The sequence below is a fragment of the Tiliqua scincoides genome, chromosome 5 (assembly GCF_035046505.1).
Source record: "Tiliqua scincoides isolate rTilSci1 chromosome 5, rTilSci1.hap2, whole genome shotgun sequence".
Taxonomy (NCBI): domain Eukaryota; kingdom Metazoa; phylum Chordata; class Lepidosauria; order Squamata; family Scincidae; genus Tiliqua; species Tiliqua scincoides.
The window spans coordinates 29,717,067-29,734,652 of NC_089825.1; the positions used below are offsets into that span (position 1 = coordinate 29,717,067).

The 17,586-nt window shown below is 47.1% G+C and overlaps 1 pseudogene; it reads right to left on the reverse strand.

Moving 5' to 3' along the window:
- Positions 1-455: 455 nt before the first annotated feature.
- Positions 456-575, reverse strand: LOC136654847 (5S ribosomal RNA; annotated as a pseudogene).
- Positions 576-17,586: the final 17,011 nt, after the last annotated feature.

Here is a 17,586-nt window from a genome sequence, read left to right on the forward strand (position 1 = left end):
GTCAGGACAACGGATGGGATATCATAGGTAATAGCACCAATCCCAATGAAATTTCCCTACACCAATGTAGCGGTGCCATTGCGGCTTGTGCTGCATCCTCTGGGGGAATTTTGCTGGTAAGAGGAGGTAAGGAATATTTGTCCTCTTGCCATGGGCAAAGCCCCAGCCATGACAATGTGTCTACTTGGACCTGAACCTGCTAAATCGCGGGTGCAAGTCTGAGTGGATCCATGTTAGTGGATCTCACTTGGGAAGGGTCATGTCACTTGCCATGTAACAGCACCACAATCCCAGCCCCTCCTGGGCCTGCCCACGCTTCACCCCCTCCATGTGCTCCCCGAGCTGTTTGCTGCCCAGCATGGAGCTTACCTGCTCCAGCGTGTGTCAAGGCCTGCACCACTGGCACAACTATCTTCTGGGGCTGGCAACCTTCAGTCTCGAAAGACTATGGTATAAGCCTACAGCACCTGGTATTCCCAGGCGGTCTCCCATCCAAGTACTAACCAGGCCTGACCCTGCTTAGCTTCCGAGATCAGACAAGATCAGGTATCTGCAGGGTAACAGTTGCTGTTTATGCTGTTGCAACATACTTTATGGCACATTTGCAACAGCGTGCACTAGTGGAGCAGCTTTTCCACCAGCATATGGTGAGTCTAGAGTTGCACTGTCAAAAAGTACATTCAAGAGCCCCCAATATTTTTGTGACTATCACAGTTGTGTTGTTTTCCTGTTGCCCCATTAAGGGAAGGAGGAGTTGGGCAGCTCAATAAGCTGTCCATTTGTTAGAGGGCTGTATTAGGACTCCCCATCTCTCCACATAGATCCTTCCTTCCAGGCTGATTACTGTAATGTGCTCAGTTTAGCATTACCCTTGAAAAGCACTGACAAGTTCCAGTGAATGTAGGCTGCAGAAGCCTGATCGCTCAAGGGCCTTTTCCCGCAAGAGCTGTGCAAGCAGCACTCACTGCTGATTACGTTGTGTGCCTCAAGGTCTTCTTAACAGTCATATGGAAAGCCTGGGAGCATCCCTTCATCCTTTGTCCTTCACTCTGTAAACAAGGGAAGGTTGGAACGGATAGTGCTTGAAAAGTCAACTTGTTTTCATTCTTAAAAGGAGACTGTAAATGGGAACAACAGAATCTTTACTCATAAACAGTAAAGGGTTCAACTCTGGTTTTATCTGTATTTGCCTAGGCATTAAATGATAAGTGCCTAGTGTATACTGGACCAAGTCAGATGTTCAAAAGCAGGGATGCCCAAATCCCGGCCCTGGGGCCACTTGCAGCCCTTGGGGACTCTCAATCCAGCCCATGGGGAGCAGCCAGTCTCCAATGAGCCTCTGGTCCTCCAGAGACTTGCTGAAGCCCGTGCTGGCCTGACACAACTGCTCTCAGCATGAGGGTGACTATTCAACCTCTTGCATGAGTTGTGGGAGATGAGGGCTCCCTCCACTGCTTGCTGTTTCATGTCTGTGATGCCGCAGCGGCAGCGATGGAAAGGCTAGCCTTGCTTTGTGCAAGGCCTTTTATAGGCCTTGAACTATTGCAAGACCTTCAGGCATTCATATAAGTTCCATCTCTAATATATTCATTTGTGTAAATTTATGTAAATTTATTCCAATTTGAAATGTAAATTAATTCCCCCCCAGCCCCCAACACAGTGTCAGAGAGATGATGTGGCCCTCCTACCAAAAAGTTTGGAGACCCCTGTTCAAAAGGAAAATCATGTGCCCCTCATGTGGATACCCTCATTGGCTATTCAAAAAATACACAATAAATCAAAAGAACTTGTAGTCCTCAGAAACACTAGTCTTGCTGTACTTTAAATATTTCATTCAATTCATAGCCAAATTTTATTTCAGATTGTATTTGCTCTTTTATGGTTTTCTGTGGCTGCCTTCTGCTTTTAGGCAGGGCGCCTAACAGGGGGTGGGAAAGCTGCAGAAGGGGATGGATCTGATGGCAATGGTGCACGCCAGATTCTATCCCCCTGCAGCCTCATCACCCTCTTTTTCTCCTTGGACATGTGCTAAAACTCTATTTGCACTTGCACTAGTGAAATTGCTCACCTAGGTCAAGGAGACCAATTGTGGATAGGAGGCTTACAGAGGTGTAAGGGGATTAAGGGCCCAATCCTATGGAGCCCTAGCACCAGTGTTGGGCTCCAGTGTTGGCACTGGGTGTTGTAAACATGTCGTAAAGCACATTTACAGCACCCTCAGAGTAGGAAGCACCAGTGCCAGGTGGAAGATGCTGTGGAAGCACCCGAAGGTAGGTTGCACCGCCAGGCAATGCTGTGGGTTTTTGGGGTGAGGGGAGGTGTTCCAGGCTGGGGGGAGGCCGGGGCAGGGGTCCAGCCTGGGAGGGGGGTGGGCCTGGCAGAGGCCTCCTCCACTGGCTTCTATCCTCCATGTTGGACTGAAGAGCCTGACACAAAGGATGGTTCATCTGCCCTAGCAAAATAGCCGGCACAGACATGAGAAGCCCATTTTGGGGGCCTGGGGCTTCCTCGCGCGTGCCTGCCATAGGCTGACCTGGGGCACTTGCCCCAAACGGCAGCCTCTAGGGCCCCGTGGAAGCCTCTCTGAGGGTCTCTGATGGGGGCGGAAATTGTGCTTCCGGTTTGCCTCACAGAAGTTTCCCCGGCATGGGAGGAGGTCGCACAAGGCTCCGTGAGCCTCTGGTAAGTAGGAGGGAGCAAATTTCTGCCTGAGGGGGGTGGCGACAGCCCGCGGGGGAGATGCTGTTGCAGAGCGTTGCCCCGGGCATGGGGCTGTGGAGGTCTGCAGCTGCTTCCTTGGAAGAAATGGACAACAGTTCCCTTCCCCTGAGGAGATCTTTTATGGCTTCCTGGCATCTGTAGGATATAGTGGTTGCCATTTCTGTTCCTCTGAGCGCCGGGAAGGATAGGATTGGGCTGCCCAATTCACTTTCTTCTCTGATTGTTCCCGATCTGACTCTGCCACTGAATAAAGTGCACCCATTTTCAGTACGGCTACACCAGCAAGGGGGGATAGGCTCATAGGCACATCCATTTGTGAAGTGAACTACAAATGATCACATGGCTCAGTCAAGATGTCAGTACAAAGCACACTTGAACAGAAGTAGACATCAATGAAACTGCTGAAATCAAGGAATGAAATGAACCTCAATTCAAGTTTATATTCCTGCCTCCCTGCCCAATTCTGCCTATTTGCCTTCTCTCCAGCTCAGTAGATCAGACAGTGAATGACACCAAGCCACGGAGGGCTGCACATAAACTATAGTGCACACTACTGCAGACTAATTTAACATTTGGGCTTCAGCTGTGGCACATTTGCCAATAATATTGTCCACTATTGCTCTAAAATAGCACTGAGCCAAAATGCTTTAAAAAAAAAAATCATTGTTGTTATTGGTGAAAAAAGCACTTCTGTTTATCGGTGGCACCCAAGGTATCATGCACTTTTGTCCACATTCTCAATATCATAAAGTAGTATGCAAAAATCCACCCTCCCCGCCCCCAAGTAGTTCTAAAGGTTCCATAAAGGTCCTGCATAATAGGGCATCACTTTGGGAAACACCAGCATTTGGGGGGCAAAGGAGCTGTTCAATTCCTAAGATTGTCTGAGCAAGCTTATAATAGAAGTTTTCCCACTAGACCACATGGATATAGCTTAGATATCATTTTTTACAGGTTTTACAAGCTTTCAGTAAATGTTCACCCCCTGCCTTGCTTTAGCTTCACCCCACTCCTGCCTACAGTCCCATGGGATGGGGAAAAGCCTTATTGGGAGTATATAAAGGCACTCTGCCTAAGGTTCAGCTTAGCTAGACTGTCAAGCTGCCTCCAGTTTGAACAGAAAGCTCCAAAAAGTCACAGTTCCCTTGGGCCTTGTGAATCAGCACAAGGAGTGAACATGCTCCATGGAATATCTTTGTGGTGTGACCAATGGCTAGGAGATGGACTCCTGGATTCGATGACTTTGGTGATTCCCGAAATGGCTCTCTTTTCCAGTGTTGATACAAACATAAACACTGAAGAATTTTTGATTTGACTTCTCCCTTAGCTTACTAAACTGACAGCACAATCCTATCCTTCTGCAGTCCACAGCATGGACTGTGCTGCATGCTGTGGGGAGGGGGGGCAACCAGTCATCCTAGGGGATGTAAAATATGTCTCTCTAGGTTGCCTGGCCCTCAATGGATCTCCTTGGACCCATGCCAACTCTTTTGCTGGCATGGAGGAAAGTCAGGGGGTGGATCTGGGCAGGAAAGGGGATAGGCACAACCTGCTGCCACCGAGATACACCCTTTCCTACCACTGAATCACCTCCAGTTTTTCTTATGGATCACCTTGATCCTTCCCCAAAATGCCCATGACCTGCCCATGCTGCCACCTTACCCTTCTCCAGTGAGGCCGAGGTGGGCTATTGGTGGGCACATGGAGCTTCTGGCTGTGGCTTTGGAGTGCCTGACAATAGCGTGCCTTTCAAACCACCATAACAAGACTTATGGCAGCAGACTGCAAGATCTGCTGCCATAGGCCCAGGATAAGATTGTGCCATAAGTGCTTGACAGGTATTTGACATATGTTCTCTATTATTTAGCCTGGTCTATATGTTATATATGACAGGGAGAGAGAATCTTTGCCTACCTGATAGGACCAGCTTGCCCAACTGCAGCAGTTGTATCAGATAGTGGATTGGTGGGGCAGCACCTGGAACCTGCATCTGCCAGCCTCCACCACTTCCCCTCCTTCTGCTTCCTAGATCTGAAGAGGAAAACAGAACAGAGGAAGCATTGAGGAGAGTGATGGATGTCACTACTGTGCCACCATGCAGGCCAGGTGCCAGGCGATCTGAGGCTGGTCTTGCTTGTATTTTCTCGTCCAGGCAAATTGGAACACATTCAGTGGACAAGTATCACTTTTAGATGCCAAACTGTGATAGTTAATTTGTTAACTCCTCTGCCCCGGCATATTATTGTAGTGGTAGGAACATTCTGCTGAACACTTATAATTCTGCTGAACGCTTATAATTCTGCTGAACGCTTTTCACAATGGAGAGAGGCGAAAAGCGGTGTGCCCCAAGGATCTGTCCTGGGACCGGTGCTTTTCAACCTCTTCATAAATGACCTGGAGACACGGTTGAGCAGTGAAGTGGCTAAGTTTGCAGACGACACCAAACTTTTCCGAGTGGTGAAGACCAGAAGTGATTGTGAGGAGCTCCAGAAGGATCTTTCCAGACTGGTAGCATGGGCAGCAAAATGGCAGATGCGCTTCAATGTCAGTAAGTGTAAAGTCATGCACATTGGGGCAAAAAATCAAAACTTTAGATATAGGCTGATGGGTTCTGAGCTGTCTGTGACAGATCAGATCTTGGGGTGGTGGTGGACAGGTCGATGAAAGTGTCGACCCAATGTGCGGCGGCAGTGAAGAAGGCCAATTCTATGCTTGGGATCATTAGGAAGGGTATTGAGAACAAAACGGCTAGTATTATAATGCCGTTGTACAAATCTATGGTAAGGCCACACCTGGAGTATTGTGTCCAGTTCTGGTCGTCGCATCTCAAAAAAGACATAGTGGAAATGGAAAAGGTGCAAAAGAGAGCGACTAAGATGATTACAGGGCTGGGGCACCTTCCTTATGAGGAAAGGCTACGGCGTTTGGGCCTCTTCAGCCTAGAAAAGAGACGCCTGAGGGGGGATATGATTGAGACATACAAAATTATGCAGGGGATGGACAGAGTGGATAGGGAGATGCTCTTTACACTCTCACATAATACCAGAACCAGGGGACATCCACTAAAATTGAGTGTTGGGCGGGTTAGGACAGACAAAAGAAAATATTTCTTTACTCAGCGTGTGGTCGGTCTGTGGAACTCCTTGCCACAGGATGTGGTGCTGGCGTCTAGCCTAGACGCCTTTAAAAGGGGATTGGACAAGTTTCTGGAGGAAAAATCCATTATGGGGTACAAGCCATGATGTGTATGCGCAACCTCCTGATTTTAGAAATGGGTTATGTCAGAATGCCAGATGCAAGGGAGGGCACCAGGATGAGGTCTCTTGTTATCTGGTGTGCTCCCTGGGGCATTTGGTGGGCCGCTGTGAGATACAGGAAGCTGGACTAGATGGGCCTATGGCCTGATCCAGTGGGGCTGTTCTTATGTTCTTATGTTCTTATGTTTAATTAACAAAAGAGAACATTTTAAATAGCAATACAGGTTGAGACTAATTATTCGTGTGGGTTCCGTTCCAAGCAGTCATGTGGATTTAAAAAAACACACTATAGCAAATCAATTTAAAAAACAAAGTTTCTTTGCTCCAGTGATTGAAAAACAGCCTTGCTGACCTTTTGACTCTATGATAAGAGTCATTAAGAAGACAATCCATCAACACTTCACTCAGTCCCTCCCTTCACCAATGCAAAATGATCACCTTTCTTTCACGTGCTGGGGAAGGGAGGGGTCCGCAGGAGAGAGAAGGATTGATGGATTGTCAGCCAGCTGCCCTCTCTCTCTCTCTCTCTCTCTCTCTCTCTCTCTCTCTCTCTCTCTCTCTCTCTCATTCTCATTAAGGAGGCTGTTGTTAAAGGACTGTTCAGTTTTAAAAACTGATTTTAAAGGGATGCATTTTTCCCCTTCTCCAGGGATCAGCACATTCCTTCTCATTTGCAGGGGACATTCATGTTGAGTCAAATCCGTGTATAAAAAATCTGTGTCTAAATAGGCTGGACCTGTACATTGCAGTGCCTTAAGAAAAGTACAATTGTGTCCTGAAAGTGCAAACCATCATGCACGATTCCAGTAAATTATTCCACCTTGTTCTTTTGAACATCTGGGAAGAAGGATCAGATGTTCAGCAGAAAAGGGCCTGAACATAATTATATATCTGATCCTATTTGGAAAATCGAGACATTGTGCTCTGGGACATATTCCTTCAGAAGTTTACTCTGTAGCCAGGGCCTAAGAGATGGAGCTAAAGGGGGTAATTATACCTGGGCCCAGGGTCAAAAAGGGGACCCAGAAGCCAAAGGAGCAGGCCCAGAAATTTCCTAGGATCTTACATTTTCCTATCTACTCAGACTTGTTGCCCACATGGGATGTTGTGGACACTACCACGAGTGTGCGGCTGCAGCTACTGGCAAGCCATATATGCTGGGCCAAGGAACGCATACAAGACATTCCTTAAAACAGTGTCAGATCTGGGAGGCAACTGACCTGCTACGGTAGCTCTTTGGCTTGTGGATCCGCTTAGCATGAAGGAGCGTATAGGAGCTCAGGGACACAACTGTGGGGCTACAAAAGGACGTTTTGGTGCACACAGGACACTGTCCATTCTAGTGTGAGCCTAAATATGATGCTGCTAATTTTCTGCATGATTTTCTTTATTGAAAAGATTTTAGAGACACTTAGGAGTGTGTTTAGTTTTCCATATTACTGTATCTAGCTGCTGATGCCACCTGGGTGGGTATACCTGGGCTTCAAAGACTTTTCCAGCTGACTCCATTCTCTCCCCCACCTTGTTTTGTTTCCCTGCCCCCATTCTGCTCACTTGTCACCACCCTCCCCTGCTGTGTTTTACTCCCCCCCCCTTTGCAAAGGGGCCCAAAAGAAACTTTGTACCCCCTGATAAAATTCTTGTTCAAAATTCACCCTGTAGGACTGCATAGCCCAGTTGATAAGATTCTCTTCCCGTTACGTAACATTCTCAAGCTCATGCAAGATTTATATAGATATATTTTACATTGCTCCTGGCAGTTTTTAGTCTCTTAAAAAAATGAGATATTGGTTGAGTTTTACTTTCAAAGTTAAGCATCCGTGATGCTGTAATGATGATGACTTGATGGCTAGTTAAGGAGACATTGCTGGTAGGCATCCAGACAATGATAGTTTCTAGAATTCTTCTGAGTGCTGCACGGAACAACCCTCTGCTTTTCCAGGCTTCTTGTCTAAAGGCCTAGTCCTACCCATGTGATATGCTGGCGCCATGTTATGTTGGCCCAATGGCAGCCCTGCTGGAACAGAAGCCCTTCTGCTGACCAGTGTGCCACAGATACAGAAAAGAGCTGCACTGTTGCGACTTGGACATAGCTCAGATGCCAGTGCAACGCTGACAGCAGAGAGGCCAAAACAGATGTGATTAGGCCTGATGTGGGGGGGGCGGCGATGAGGGTGGGATGAGGAGGAGTTGATGGAAGTCAGATTCCAACCCCATTAAGGTGACAAACACATCCTTGATGCCAGGATAATTCTATGCCAGTGACAAACCTGGCATAGGTAAGAGGGACCGCATTGTCCACTTTGGCTGCCAGGGCCTGTAGGATTGGCTGTGGGGATGGTGATGGTCCCATAGGCCAAGCTAGGCCTGGCCCTCCCCAGCCACATTAGCCACCTGCTGCCATAGCTGCTGCTGTATCGGGCCTACCTCTGTGTATGCCTGTTCAGAGCAGCCACATTACCTCAAAGTGGCCGGCAACAATGGGTTCTATCAGAGATCCACTTCACCAACCACTGCTTTATCTATCTATCTATCTATCTATCTATCTATCTATCTATCTATCTATCTATCTATCTAATTTTTATACCATGCTTTCTCCAAGGAGTTCAGGGTGGTGTACATAGTTCCTCCCCTCCTATTGTCCTTACAGCAAATCTGTGAGGTAGGCGAGTCTGAGATATAGTGACTGGCCCAAGGTCACCCAGGAAGCTTCATAGCTGAGCGGGGATTTGAACCTGGATCTTCCAGGTCTAGGTTCAACTCCCAAATGTTTGGCAACCTTCAGTCTTGAAAGACTATGGTATAAGCCTACAGCACCCGGTATTCCCAGGCGGTCCCCCATCCAAGTACTAACCAGGCTTGACCCTGCTTAGCTTGCAAACCGCGACCCCATCCAGGTGCCTGAATTCATAGGGAATGATTTTGCTGTGGTGTGAATTATCTCACACGTCGTGTACACCAGATCAACAAGGCATCCACAATGAAGTTGGAAACTTTTCTTACAGTCGCTTACAATCCATCAGTTGCAGGGCAGGTCATCGATGCAAAATTATTCAAACCATTGGCCGTTCCACTGTCTACTCTTTATTTTTATTCCTCATAGATTTTGTGAGTGTTACAGCTGATGTTGCTACTATGCCGTTTCGGCTTCAGTGCCTCCGCTTTTGATCCATCTTGCATTCGTTTTTGCCCACAACTATTCCAAGAACACTTTTAAACCCTCTACATTTCGCCAGGCTCACAAATGAGCTTTTATTCTGGTTGCATTTCATGAAAGCCCGCAGGGGTTTTGAACCCAAGAAACAAGGTTTCCCAGAAAAATGGCAAGAAGAATATTACTTAAGAAGCGGATCCAATTTTCCCATGTGTTTTGTTGCTATAATGTGCTGAACTAAAGTTTCATTATCATCAATGGCAAGGCAGTGTTCTTTCTCGCTCTCATATGGGTGAGTCTACATTTGTCCATCCGAACCACTGTGTAAGCAAAGCTTAGGCACCATCCAGAGAGTTCACCATCCACTTGCTCTTGCGCAAAGGAGTCCTTGAATTTCTTTTTCCCCAGTTCCTTCCTTCAGTTGCAGCCCCGTGTCATATCCCATGCTGTTCCAGAAGATCTGAGGACCCTCAAGACTGACTCTTCACTGGGCTGCAGCAGGAAGATGTTAGAACAGCCCAATCACAGGAATGGAGCTCTACTGAGGGTACCAGGCCTGATGTCATCACCCAAGGAGCTACTCTAACCCCCAGATAAAGCAGAAATGCTTTATCTCTCACCATTCTCCTCTCCTCCACATGTTCTTCTCCTCTGTTTCCCTCTAGCTTTTGAAAAATAAGTAATGTGTGGGAGTGCAAGAACAGCAGTGGTGATATCTGTTGCAGTGCCACAGAAGGAGGCAGTGCTGAGGTAGGGGCAGATCCAGTGTTTGTGTTGGGGAGGCCATGAGCACTAACTTAACTCCAGGTCAACCAGGCAGATAGACTGGGGCTCCTGGTTGAACTTTGGCCTCCATGGCCAAGGTTTGCTGGATGGGTAGACCTGGGCTCTCACTCGGACTTGGAGCCCAGATCTACGATCGTACTTTCCAAGTAGATCTGGGCTCCCATTCCAACTGCCCTCCATAGCTGCCTCTTCCAGGCAAGCCTTGGGCTGCTCCCATCCTGGCAGGCACCCTTCCTCACTGGTGCAACAGTTTGGGGGGAGCATGCATCCATGGTCCCCCCCTTGGATCCACCCCTGTGCTGAGGTGGCTGGCCCATATGTGATGCCCCCAGTATTCCAGTACCACTAGCTTCCCCAATATAGATGTCTGAATCCAACTTAAAATATGGCCAAAGTGGGTTCAATCGCCACACATTCTAGCAGCCCAATCCTATGGGGCCATGCCACTGGCTGAATTAGCATTCCCGAAAGACAGTCCAACAGTGCTTGGAGGCGCATGCTGCACATGATAGTGGTTCCATTGGGATGCACTGATGAAGGTAAGTTCGTGAGAGGGGTGGGACAGGGTGGAGAAGGGTGGAATGGGGCGGCAATGAGGAGGTGGCAACGGTAAATCAGCTCTGGAAAGGGGGTGAATTTGCAGCAGTGGCAGCTGCTGAATCCTCACTCTCTTCCCAGACGAAAACCCAGATTCACACCGACATGTGCCAGTGATTTTCTTAGTAGACTCAGACCCTTCTAACTCTTCTCTGCCTACCAAACTGTCTATCATTAGGCAGACACATGGGGGCACAGAAACATCATCGTTGCAGCACTAGGACCCAGTCATAATGGTCTGTGAAGAACCAAATATTGGAGTGGGAAGAAAAATGGTCACCCCCATTCAGGCTGGTCAGATGAGCCATTCCTTTGCTGAAGCCAATACCATTTCCAATTCAGCATTATCAGTAGCAATATATACGTAAGTATCAGGCATGACATTTTTTTGCTGTAGAAATGAAGCCCAAAAAACTATTCCAGATGGGGAAGGGCTCTGCTTTAAATCTTGGTTGGAGACAGGCTATTTCATCATGAAAGTGGACCTGCCAGGTTGTGCTCCCAACCTTATTAGCTGCTAAGCGGCCAACCTAGGCAGTCAGATGGCAAACATTTTGTTTTGCCGCAGTCTCCCAGCATCAGTGTCGTGGGGCTAAATCTAACGTGTCATGTGAAAATCACTTTCTCATTAGGGGGAAGGTTCTTGTCAAGACAAAAGCTGTGCAACAAAGCGGTTGCAGTATTGATCATGAATCTGAGAGAGGATGTACTGTCCTGACCTTGACCCACTGGGTGCATTTGATGGTGTCATCAATATTTGTTTCTCAGTTCATCCACCCTTTCACCTTGTTAGGCACTTTGTAACATGGTTTCTAACAGAAGCATTCATGTGCAGTCTTCAAACCAGAGATGCCTCCTGTGTTTTTTTCGGAAGTCTGCTTTGGTACAACAAAGATTTTCAGCTTCTTTTATCCCTGGCTCAGTGAAGGTGGCTTTATTGTTTGAGTGTCATTTGCTTTTTTTCACCTTTGTTGACACTCAGATGTGTCAGGATGTGTTACGCTGGCCAAACTGAGTTGCCTGTGTATCTGCTGTGCAAGAGAAACCCAGTGTGAGTTCTGATCATCACTGAACTACACAATATCTTACTCCCCTTTCCTGGCCTCAAACCACATTTCCAGGTCCACTTAGACTTGCAAGAGCAAAGCCGCTGTTGTAGATCCAAGTAGATCCACTGTAGCAGTGGAGGCTTACCCCAGGCAAGGGAATAAATATTCCTTTACCACAGGAGACTTCTAGGACTGCCCCACCGCAGGTTGCAGCGTATACTCCATTGGGAAGGCTGTATCAGTGGGGGAGGGGGGTTAGATAGGTTAGGGCTGCAAGTTGTATTTTCCCCATATAGTAACTGATGTGGACTGCCTTGCCTAAGCAAGGCTCACCATTGAGCAAGCTCTAGGGAGAGGTGGGATTTTAATTGGGGTGGTTCTGATTTGTAGCTGGGCAGCCCAATCCTGAGCTGCCCAGCGTGCGGGGCTGCATGTGCACTGAAAATGACTGCCGCCACATCCAGAGAGCTCCAGGCAGCCACTAGTGGCTCCTCAGGAGAAGGGAACTTTTGTCCCCTTCGCCCAGATAACGTGAGTAGCCCTGCAATGGGGCTACTTGATTCTATGATGACCCAAAGGTCGGCATAGAATGAAGAGCCTCCATGTCAGGCAGTCAGCCCAACACAGAAGTTCTGGATCTGGTGGAGCAAAGCTCCACTGGTCCTGTCTTCCTCCCACCCTGCTCCCTCCCCCTGGCATGCCTCCTCCCTTCCCTCTGCCCACTCTCCCTCCGCCTCCCCCCTCCCCGGAATGCCTCCTCCCCGCCTCCCCCCACGGCTCCACCTACCTCTCCACTGCTCGGCGGTCCATGCGACTGCCGAGCAGTGGAGCTCTGGCACTCGCCCAGCGCTAGCCCAGCGCTGGCCAGCACTGGGCTAGCACCAGTGGAGCACCAGTGCATGCCTTATGGCACATTTGCAACAGTGCGTGAGCTGGTGCACCAAACTCAGGATTGGGCACTCAGTGTTCTACCATGACACTAGCTCTCATATCGAAAGTGGCTTTATGCACTGTGCAAAGTATGCCAAATATTTTTGAAAGTGTACCACTTTGGTCATGTTGTTGACTTTTTGGTAAGGCTAAAATGAAGCTTTAGCAAGGCATGTGTGTAAAATAGTTTGCCTTCTCTTCAGAATAAATTTGTATGTCCTCTGTTGGGAACCTGTACTGTCCAAGCAGGTTCTCTCTCTCTCTCTCTCTCTCTCTCTCTCTCTCTCTCTCTCTCTCTCTCTCTGATAACATGGCAAATGTAGCTTCCCTGCCATCTATTAATATCATCTCTTGTGTGCCTGAGAAATTTGCCAGAACTGATTAGAGCAGATATTAAATGATAATTGGACATTTAGTGCTCGTCAAACAGAAAGTGACAGATGGGCCACTAATTAAATTATAGTTCTGACATTATTCACAATGGTTTATGAATCTTCACTGATGACCTTCATGCATCTCCTCTCTCTCTCTCTCTCTCTCTCTCTCTCTCTCTCTCTCTCTCTCTCTCTCTCTCTTCAAATAAGAGGTTAGGTAGGAGAAGAGGGAACAGTTTAAAATTTTATTAACAAATAAGCAAAGAGATGGGACCTCACTGAAAAGTAGTTTCTCTTCTAGCAGCAGTGCAGAAAATCGTGTTGATTTTAAAAGCAAGCACATTTGTAAAAGGTAAAACAAGTGACAAGGTAAAATGAATTCTAAAGCACTTTGAAATAGTTCTAGAGATAAGAAGAACGTGTTACACAAATCATTATCGGGTGAAAGGAAGTGATCGTTATAAAGTCAATGTGGAAACAATTTTATAAATAATTCTCAAATAGAAATGCAAGGCCTCTGGTTTCACATTTTCCTACCAACTAAGCCAGACTTACATTAAATTTTTTCCCCTCCGCCAGCTAAATGAAGTGGCTTTATTGCCAAAATGAACCCAGAATACTGAAGCACGGTCGCTGAACCAGAACTGCATTTTCTTTTTCAATTAAAAAGGAAAACACAATGTTAATTACCTTCAAACTTTGATCTCGCTGGTTTCCTCTTCGTTTTCATTACCACCCCTCAGAATGACAATTTGGAACAGCTCTCGAAAATAGCAGCCTGAAGGAAGGTTGGGGTCGGTGGAGATCACTTGGACAAGGGCGTTGATAGCTAGAAAGAAACATTCGAATACTTGGGCCAGCATTCTGTAACAAAGATCTTCTACCAATAGCATTTAGGACATTTATAGCCCAATCCTGAGCTCTCCAGTGCTGGCGATATGCATGTACTACTGGCTCTGGGTGTCATGAATGTGCCGTAAAGCACCCACAGAAGACATTGCCAAGGAGTTGCTGGCAGCAGTAATACTGCCGCTCAGCAGTGTGGCTTCTTGGGGCAGGGAGAGGAGGGGAGGGGTGGAACTGGGTTGGGGAGGGCTGAAAGATGGGAGGATTGGGCCTGGGAGGGGGACGGAGATGGCGGCAGAGTCTGCTACCATAGCCTGTGCTTCCTCTGTGACCATGGAGTCCTACACAGGTCTCCTTGGTTCTGTGCCCACTCAAAGGTGACACAGAGCCGAGGAGACCCATTGAAGCCGCAGCAGTGTTACCTGGGGTAAGGGAGAAAATACTCTTACCCTGAGGAGACTCTGGTGGCTGCCCATAGGATACAGCGGTGGCCATTTCGGCTCCACTGTACCTCTGGGCATCGAGGAGCTTAGGCGGTTAGAATGTATAGATTGGTTTCTGCTGCTTATAGATCATATACAGTTGAAAGACTGTATTATTATGATATAGCATATGCAACTCTTTAAGCACTTCTAAGCATTGGATTTAAGCTAGGAAACTTGCATACATGTTGACTGATTTACAGACCAATCCTACCTAAATCCCTGTTCGGCAATGCAGCGGTGCCAGCGTGGCTTTCACTGCATCCCATTGGGGATTTTTGGTTGCTGGAGGCCTTCTAGGGTAGAGGACATTTGTAACCTTGCCCTGGGATGAGCAAAGGGTGGTGATGGGAGCAGGAAGGAGGAGGAATCAGTCTCTGGAGGGGGCAGGATTGGTGTTGGTGGTGCACCCTGAATCCTGAGCCTCTTACAGAGCCTGATCTGCCTGCATGGTGCAATGTAAGTGATCTTGCTGGCACAGGACCGAGTTGCCCCATAATGGTCGCTGTGGATTACCCCAAGGTGATCGCCAAGAGCTGAACCCCCTGCCCCCAGCAGAGTGCAGTGGATCCTGAGCTGGAAATAAGGTAGGATTCGATTGTTTGTAGATTTGTGGATTTCTGGCTTCTGCAGCATCAGTGTATTTATGATTAACTAGTTTGATCTTGTCTCGGTTTTGTTTGTTGCATTTTTAAAAAAATCTTGTACGCCACTCTGAGCATTGTACAGTGGGCCCTCGTTATCCGTGGGAGATGTGTTCAAGAATCAGATACTTGAACTGATTGAAGTTATTATTATTATTATTAACAGTATTTATATACCGCTTTTCAACTAAAAGTTCACAAAGCGGTTTACAGAGAAAAATCAAATAACTAAATGGCTCCCTGTCCGAAAAGGGCTCACAATCTAAAAAGATGCAAATGAATACCAGCAGACAGCCACTAGAACAGACAGTGCTGGGGTGAGGTGGGCCAGTTACTCTCCCCCTGCTAAAAAAAGGGGAGCACCCACTTGAAAAAGTGCCTCTTACCCAATTAGCAGGGGTTAAGTTCAAGTCAGAAACAGATACTGACTTCTGCAAATAACACAGGCCCACAAAATTGAGGGTCAGAAAAGTTTTTCCCAAACTTTATGGTGGTATGATATGAATTTGGGGTGTTGATTCCAAAAATGGCATCTGTTTTGCCCTATCGTGTCTAGTTTTGGAGATATAGTATAGCCTCATTTGTGAATGGTTCACTCATGAGGAAGCTGCTTGAACCATTCACTAAAGAGGCTATGCCGTGTCTCCGAAACTAGACGTGATAGGGCAAAACGGATGCCATTTTTGGAATTGGCACCCCAAATATACCCAGGAATTGGTGCAACATTTAAGGAAGCAAAATGTGTGTTGTCCTGTGCAATTAAATGTGCAGAAGAACCTCAGAGGACCTCTCGGATGCAACCAGAGTACCTTATGGTCATGTCTGGGAGGTCCTTTGAAACACTCCACTGTGGGCTTGGCACCCGCAGATACTGAAATCTGTGAATACAGAGCCCGCATATAAGGAGAACCCACTGTATGTAAAAGCAGTATATACATCAATAAAAAGGGTTAATTTAAAATAGAGAAATTGCAACCGGAACTTTTGAACGTCTGCTTATCCTATTTTATAATGCAACAGCAATATTTTCCACTTTCATCACTCACGTATTTTCTTTGTCTCCCTTTTGTAGAGCTGAAAGTACTTTTTTCAGACCTTTTGTAATTTCATATGTCTCGATCAGGCCACTTGTTAAAGGCTGTGCATGATTTTTAGAGAGTGCCTTCAATCACAGAAGTGGTTTGTGATTATGCAAAATAATGATTCAAAATTAGAGAAGATGCATTTTTAAGCTTCTTTCCTACACTTGCTGCATTTCAAAATTAATTTTTATAATCTTAACTTCCAATATTTTCAATTTGTTGAGCGAGACAGATTTATTTGATTAATTTCTTTGAAAATTAGAAGGAATTCAGGGAAGAAGTTGTACTGCATATCTGAATGATCAAGCCAAATTATCATTTTTCCCCTAGGTCCACATACAAAATGGATTGAACTGTTACATCAAAGAGTCACTTCTAAAAGAAAGGTTTCTGCCTTACCCTGCCATTATTTAACTCTCTGTTCTTTGCCCATATATTTGAGAAATGAAATCCCTATACAACCAGATGGTTGTAAAGTAGAACTAGACTCTAAGGACATGAAGGGCACTGTTGTCTTTGATGGCTCCACATCAGACCCCTTTGACATCCGAAGCGGCGTGAAGCAGGGCTGTGTTCTTGCACGAACCTTGTTTGGGATCTTCTTCGCTGTCCTGCTGAAGCAGGCCTTTGGAACTACAACAGAAGGCATCTATCTCCGGACCAGATCAGATGGAAAGCTCTTCAACCTCTCCAGACTGAGAGCAAAGTCCAAAGTCCAGCTGAAATGTCTGCGTGACTTCCTCTTTGCCGACAATGCAGCTATCACTTCCCACTCTGCCAAAGATCTCCAGCAGCTCATGGATCGTTTTAGCAAGGCCTGCCAAGATTTTGGACTGACAATCAGCCTGAAGAAAACACAGGTCATGGTTTAGGATGTGGACTCACCTCCCTGCATTACAATCTCTGCACATGAACTGGAGGTTGTCCATGACTTTGTGTACCTTGGCTCAACGATCTCTGACACTCTTTCTCTCGATACCGAGCTAAACAAACGCATCGGTAAAGCAGCTACCACGTTTTCCAGACTCACAAAGAGAGTCTGGTCCAACAAGAAGCTGACGGAACATACCAAGATCCAGGTCTACAGAGCTTGCGTCCTGAGTACACTTCTGTACTGCAGCGAGTCATGGACTCTTCACTCACAACAGGAGAGGAAACTGAATGCTTTCCACATGCGCTGCCTCCGACGCATCCTCGGCATCACCTGGCAGGACAAAGTTCCAAACAACACAGTCCTGGAACGTGCTGGAATCCCTAGCATGTATGCACTACTGAAACAGAGACGCCTGCGTTGGCTCGGTCATGTCGTAAGAATAGATGATGGCCGGATCCCAAAGGATCTCCTCTATGGAGAACTCGTGCAAGGAAAGCGCCCTACAGATAGACCACAGCTGCGATACAAGGACATCTGCAAGAGGGATCTGAAGGCCTTAGGAGTGGACCTCAACAAGTGGGAAACCCTGGCCTCTGAGCAGCCCGCTTGGAGGCAGGCTGTGCAACATGGCCTTTCCCAGTTTGAAGAGACACTTGGCCAACAGTCTGAGGCTAAGAGGCAAAGAAGGAAGGCCCATAGCCAGGGAGACAGACCAGGGACAGACTGCACTTGCTCCCAGTGTGGAAGGGATTGTCACTCCCGAATCGGCCTTTTCAGCCACACTAGATGC